Source organism: Eucyclogobius newberryi, unplaced genomic scaffold (genome assembly GCF_026437365.1).
Source record: "Eucyclogobius newberryi isolate DKJ021-1_F unplaced genomic scaffold, fEucNew1.0.hap1 SCAF_7, whole genome shotgun sequence".
NCBI lineage: Eukaryota > Metazoa > Chordata > Actinopteri > Gobiiformes > Gobiidae > Eucyclogobius > Eucyclogobius newberryi.
Genome location: NW_027316389.1, coordinates 1,322,417 through 1,329,000, shown reverse-complemented (window position 1 = coordinate 1,329,000; position 6,584 = coordinate 1,322,417).

Sequence of the window (6,584 nt, the reverse complement as noted above, 5' to 3'; positions counted from 1 at the left end):
AAACCAGGACTAAACCAGGTCTAAACCAGGACTAAACCAGGACTAATGCAGGACTAAACCAGGACTAAACCAGAACTAAACCAGGTCTAAACCAGGACTAAAGCAGGACTAAACCAGAACTAAACCAGGTCTAAACCAGGACTAAACCAGAACTAAACCAGGTCTAAACCAGGTCCAAACCAGGACTAAACCAGGACTAAACCAGGACTTAACCAGGACTAAACCAGGTCAAACCAGGATTAAACCAGGACTAAACCAGGACTAAACCAGGACTAAACCAGGTCTAAACCAGGACTAAACCAGGACTAAACCAGGACTAAACCAGAACTAAACCAGGTTTAAACCAGGACTAAACCAGATCTAAACCAGGACTAAACCAGGACTAAACCAGGTCTAAACCAGGTCTAAACCCGGACTAAACCAGGACTAAACCAGGACTAAACCAGGTCTAAACCAGGTCTAAACCAGGTCTAAACCAGGACTAAACCAGGACTAAACCAGGTCTAAACCAGGTCTAAACCAGGACTAAACCAGGTCTAAACCAGGACTAAACCAGGTCTAAACCAGGACTAAACCAGGACTAAACCAGGACTAAACCATCTCTAAACCAGGTCTAAACCAGGTCTAAACCAGGTCTAAACCAGGTCTAAACCAGGACTAAACCAGGACTAAACCAGGACTAAACCAGAACTAAACCAGGTCTAAACCAGGTCTAAACCAGGACTAAACCAGAACTAAACCAGGTCTAAACCAGGACTAAACCAGGTCTAAACCAGGACTAAACAGGACTAAACCAGGACTAAACCAGGTCTAAACCAGGACTAAACCAGGACTAAACCAGGACTAAACCAGAACTAAACCAGGTCTAAACCAGGACTAAACCAGGACTAAAGCAGGACTAAACCAGGACTAAACCAGGACTAAACCAGGTCTAAACCAGGTCTAAACCAGGTCTAAACCAGAACTAAACCAGGTCTAAAACAGGACTAAAGCAGGACTAAACCAGGACTAAACCAGGACTAAACCAGGTCTAAACCAGGTCTAAACCCGGACTAAACCAGGACTAAACCAGGTCTAAACCAGGTCTAAACCAGGACTAAACCAGGACTAAACCAGGTCTAAACCAGGTCTAAACCAGGACTAAACCAGGTCTAAACCAGGACTAAACCAGGTCTAAACCAGGTCTAAACCAGAACTAAACCAGGTCTAAACCAGGACTAAACCAGGTCTAAACCAGGACTAAACCAGAACTAAACCAGGTCTAAACCAGGACTAAACCAGGACTAAACCAGGTCTAAACCAGGACTAAACCAGGACTAAACCAGGTCTAAACCAGGACTAAACCAGGACTAATGCAGGACTAAACCAGGACTAAACCAGAACTAAACCAGGTCTAAACCAGGACTAAAGCAGGACTAAACCAGAACTAAACCAGGTCTAAACCAGGACTAAACCAGAACTAAACCAGGTCTAAACCAGGTCCAAACCAGGACTAAACCAGGACTAAACCAGGACTTAACCAGGACTAAACCAGGTCAAACCAGGATTAAACCAGGACTAAACCAGGACTAAACCAGGACTAAACCAGGTCTAAACCAGGACTAAACCAGGACTAAACCAGGACTAAACCAGAACTAAACCAGGTTTAAACCAGGACTAAACCAGATCTAAACCAGGACTAAACCAGGACTAAACCAGTTCTAAACCAGGTCTAAACCCGGACTAAACCAGGACTAAACCAGGACTAAACCAGGTCTAAACCAGGTCTAAACCAGGTCTAAACCAGGACTAAACCAGGACTAAACCAGGTCTAAACCAGGTCTAAACCAGGACTAAACCAGGTCTAAACCAGGACTAAACCAGGTCTAAACCAGGTCTAAACCAGGACTAAACCAGGACTAAACCAGGACTAAACCAGGACTAAAGCAGGACTATACCAGGTCTAAACCAGGACTAAACCAGGTCTAAACCAGGACTAAACCAGGACTAAAGCAGGACTAAACCAGGACTAAACCAGGTCTAAACCAGGTCTAAACCAGGACTAAACCAGAACTAAACCAGGTCTAAACCAGAACTAAACCAGGTCTAAAACAGGACTAAAGCAGGACTAAACCAGGACTAAACCAGAACTAAACCAGGTCTAAACCAGGACTAAACCAGGTCTAAAACAGGACTAAAGCCGGACTAAACCAGGACTAAACCAGAACTAAACCAGAACTAAACCAGGTCTAAACCAGGACTAAACCAGGTCTAAAACAGGACTAAAGCCGGACTAAACCAGGACTAAACCAGAACTAAACCAGGTCTAAAACCAGGACTAAACCAGGACTAAACCAGGACTAAACCAGGACTAAACCAGGTCAAACCAGGATTAAACCAGGACTAAACCAGGACTAAACCAGGTCTAAACCAGGACTAAACCAGGACTAAACCAGGACTAAACCAGAACTAAACCAGGTCTAAACCAGGACTAAACCAGGTCTAAACCAGGACTAAACAGGACTAAACCAGGACTAAACCAGGTCTAAACCAGGACTAAACCAGGACTAAACCAGGACTAAACCAGAACTAAACCAGGTCTAAACCAGGACTAAACCAGGACTAAAGCAGGACTAAACCAGGACTAAACCAGGACTAAACCAGGTCTAAACCAGGTCTAAACCAGGTCTAAACCAGAACTAAACCAGGTCTAAAACAGGACTAAAGCAGGACTAAACCAGGACTAAACCAGGACTAAACCAGGTCTAAACCAGGTCTAAACCCGGACTAAACCAGGACTAAACCAGGTCTAAACCAGGTCTAAACCAGGACTAAACCAGGACTAAACCAGGTCTAAACCAGGTCTAAACCAGGACTAAATCAGGTCTAAACCAGGACTAAACCAGGTCTAAACCAGGACTAAACCAGGACTAAACCAGGACTAAACCAGAACTAAACCATCTCTAAACCAGGTCTAAACCAGGTCTAAACCAGGTCTAAACCAGGACTAAACCAGGACTAAACCAGGACTAAACCAGGTCTAAACAGGACTAAACCAGGACTAAACCAGGTCTAAACCAGGACTAAACCAGGACTAAACCAGGACTAAACCAGAACTAAACCAGGTCTAAACCAGGTCTAAACCAGGACTAAACCAGAACTAAACCAGGTCTAAACCAGGACTAAACCAGGTCTAAACCAGGACTAAACAGGACTAAACCAGGACTAAACCAGGTCTAAACCAGGACTAAACCAGGACTAAACCAGGACTAAACCAGAACTAAACCAGGTCTAAACCAGGACTAAACCAGGACTAAAGCAGGACTAAACCAGGACTAAACCAGGACTAAACCAGGTCTAAACCAGGTCTAAACCAGGTCTAAACCAGAACTAAACCAGGTCTAAAACAGGACTAAAGCAGGACTAAACCAGGACTAAACCAGGACTAAACCAGGTCTAAACCAGGTCTAAACCCGGACTAAACCAGGACTAAACCAGGTCTAAACCAGGTCTAAACCAGGTCTAAACCAGGACTAAACCAGGACTAAACCAGGTCTAAACCAGGTCTAAACCAGGACTAAACCAGGTCTAAACCAGGACTAAACCAGGTCTAAACCAGGTCTAAACCAGAACTAAACCAGGTCTAAACCAGGACTAAACCAGGTCTAAACCAGGACTAAACCAGAACTAAACCAGGTCTAAACCAGGACTAAACCAGGACTAAACCAGGTCTAAACCAGGACTAAACCAGGACTAAACCAGGTCTAAACCAGGACTAAACCAGGACTAATGCAGGACTAAACCAGGACTAAACCAGAACTAAACCAGGTCTAAACCAGGACTAAAGCAGGACTAAACCAGAACTAAACCAGGTCTAAACCAGGACTAAACCAGAACTAAACCAGGTCTAAACCAGGTCCAAACCAGGACTAAACCAGGACTAAACCAGGACTTAACCAGGACTAAACCAGGTCAAACCAGGATTAAACCAGGACTAAACCAGGACTAAACCAGGACTAAACCAGGTCTAAACCAGGACTAAACCAGGACTAAACCAGGACTAAACCAGAACTAAACCAGGTTTAAACCAGGACTAAACCAGATCTAAACCAGGACTAAACCAGGACTAAACCAGGTCTAAACCAGGTCTAAACCCGGACTAAACCAGGACTAAACCAGGACTAAACCAGGTCTAAACCAGGTCTAAACCAGGTCTAAACCAGGACTAAACCAGGACTAAACCAGGTCTAAACCAGGTCTAAACCAGGACTAAACCAGGTCTAAACCAGGACTAAACCAGGTCTAAACCAGGACTAAACCAGGACTAAACCAGGACTAAACCAGAACTAAACCATCTCTAAACCAGGTCTAAACCAGGTCTAAACCAGGTCTAAACCAGGTCTAAACCAGGACTAAACCAGGACTAAACCAGGACTAAACCAGAACTAAACCAGGTCTAAACCAGGTCTAAACCAGGACTAAACCAGAACTAAACCAGGTCTAAACCAGGACTAAACCAGGTCTAAACCAGGACTAAACAGGACTAAACCAGGACTAAACCAGGTCTAAACCAGGACTAAACCAGGACTAAACCAGGACTAAACCAGAACTAAACCAGGTCTAAACCAGGACTAAACCAGGACTAAAGCAGGACTAAACCAGGACTAAACCAGGACTAAACCAGGTCTAAACCAGGTCTAAACCAGGTCTAAACCAGGACTAAACCAGGACTAAACCAGGTCTAAACCAGGTCTAAACCCGGACTAAACCAGGACTAAACCAGGTCTAAACCAGGTCTAAACCAGGTCTAAACCCGGACTAAACCAGGACTAAACCAGGTCTAAACCAGGTCTAAACCAGGTCTAAACCAGGACTAAACCAGGACTAAACCAGGTCTAAACCAGGTCTAAACCAGGACTCAACCAGGTCTAAACCAGGACTAAACCAGGTCTAAACCAGGTCTAAACCAGAACTAAACCAGGTCTAAACCAGGACTAAACCAGGTCTAAACCAGGACTAAACCAGAACTAAACCAGGTCTAAACCAGGACTAAACCAGGACTAAACCAGGTCTAAACCAGGACTAAACCAGGACTAAACCAGGTCTAAACCAGGACTAAACCAGGACTAATGCAGGACTAAACCAGGACTAAACCAGAACTAAACCAGGTCTAAACCAGGACTAAAGCAGGACTAAACCAGAACTAAACCAGGTCTAAACCAGGACTAAACCAGAACTAAACCAGGACTTAACCAGGACTAAACCAGGTCTAAACCAGGACTAATGCAGGACTAAACCAGGACTAAACCAGAACTAAACCAGGTCTAAACCAGGACTAAAGCAGGACTAAACCAGGACTAAACCAGGACTAAACCAGGACTTAACCAGGACTAAACCAGGACTAAACCAGGTCTAAACCAGGACTAAACCAGGACTAAACCAGAACTAAACCAGGTCTAAACCAGGACTAAACCAGGACTAAACCAGGACTAAACCAGGTCTAAACCAGGACTAAACCAGGACTAAACCAGGACTAAACCAGGACTAAACCAGGTCTAAACCAGGACTAAACCAGGACTAAACCAGGTCTAAACCAGGACTAAACCAGGACTAATGCAGGACTAAACCAGGACTAAACCAGAACTAAACCAGGTCTAAACCAGGACTAAAGCAGGACTAAACCAGAACTAAACCAGGTCTAAACCAGGACTAAACCAGAACTAAACCAGGACTTAACCAGGACTAAACCAGGTCTAAACCAGGACTAATGCAGGACTAAACCAGGACTAAACCAGAACTAAACCAGGTCTAAACCAGGACTAAACCAGGTCCAAACCAGGACTAAACCAGGACTAAACCAGGACTTAACCAGGACTAAACCAGGTCAAACCAGGATTAAACCAGGACTAAACCAGGACTAAACCAGGACTAAACCAGGTCTAAACCAGGACTAAACCAGGACTAAACCAGGACTAAACCAGAACTAAACCAGGTTTAAACCAGGACTAAACCAGATCTAAACCAGGACTAAACCAGGACTAAACCAGGTCTAAACCAGGTCTAAACCCGGACTAAACCAGGACTAAACCAGGACTAAACCAGGTCTAAACCAGGTCTAAACCAGGTCTAAACCAGGACTAAACCAGGACTAAACCAGGTCTAAACCAGGTCTAAACCAGGACTAAACCAGGTCTAAACCAGGACTAAACCAGGTCTAAACCAGGACTAAACCAGGACTAAACCAGGACTAAACCAGAACTAAACCATCTCTAAACCAGGTCTAAACCAGGTCTAAACCAGGTCTAAACCAGGACTAAACCAGGACTAAACCAGGACTAAACCAGGTCTAAACCAGGTCTAAACCAGGACTAAACCAGGACTAAACCAGGACTAAACCAGGTCTAAACCAGGTCTAAACCAGGACTAAACCAGGTCTAAACCAGGTCTAAACCAGGACTAAACCAGGACTAAACCAGGACTAAACCAGGTCTAAACCAGGTCTAAACCAGGTCTAAACCAGGACTAAACCAGGACTAAACCAGGTCTAAACCAGGTCTAAACCAGGACTAAACCAGAACTAAACCAGGTGTAAACCAGGACTAAAC